This window comes from Tupaia chinensis, unplaced genomic scaffold, assembly GCF_000334495.1.
Source record: "Tupaia chinensis unplaced genomic scaffold, TupChi_1.0 Scaffold144952_1, whole genome shotgun sequence".
In the NCBI taxonomy this organism is placed as follows: Eukaryota; Metazoa; Chordata; class Mammalia; order Scandentia; family Tupaiidae; genus Tupaia; species Tupaia belangeri.
In genome coordinates, this window is record NW_006204812.1 from 257,575 (window position 1) to 258,007 (window position 433).

The 433-nt window shown below is 70.9% G+C and overlaps 1 protein-coding gene across 2 annotated transcripts in view; it reads left to right on the plus strand.

The window, feature by feature from the left end:
* The first annotated feature begins 8 nt into the window (after positions 1 to 8).
* The window catches only part of LOC102485324 (profilin-4), a 31,854-nt gene continuing 31,429 nt past the window's right edge, over positions 9 to 433 (plus strand). For both annotated transcript variants that reach the window (XM_006167652.2, XM_014583871.2), the window contains exon 1: positions 9 to 248. The gene's annotated coding sequence lies outside the window, so the exon portion shown is untranslated. The remainder of the gene's footprint in view (positions 249 to 433) is intronic.

A 433-nucleotide genomic window follows, 5' to 3' on the forward strand; every position in this document is an offset into this window, starting at 1 on the left:
TCCTTGCGCCCTGCGGCCTCTCAGATCGGGAAGGAAGCTGGCGGCGGGTGCCAGCTCTGAGCCGGTGGTGCTTTGCGAAAACGGCCGAGTCCCTTTCTCTCGTTGACAGACAGCTGTCACAGCCAATCCGCGCCGCGCCCCGGCCCGCAACTGCGTCGGTTGAAGGGCGGGTCCTCCGCACGCCCGCCCCTCGCAAACGCCGGGCTTGGAGTCCGCGGCGGCGTCGGAGCTGTCCTTGCTGGTTCCGTGTGCGTGCGTGTCCCCAGCCACCGCGACTGGGAACTAGCGGCCCAGCCCCACTCTCGGTCCTGCCTTAGGGACCGTGGCCCGAGCCGTGGGGGCGGGAACGGGCGCCTAGCTTGCGGAGCCGGCGGAAGGGCGAGTGGGGTCGTCCTGGCGAGGACCTCCCGAAAGACTCGGGCGCGGGGGTGAG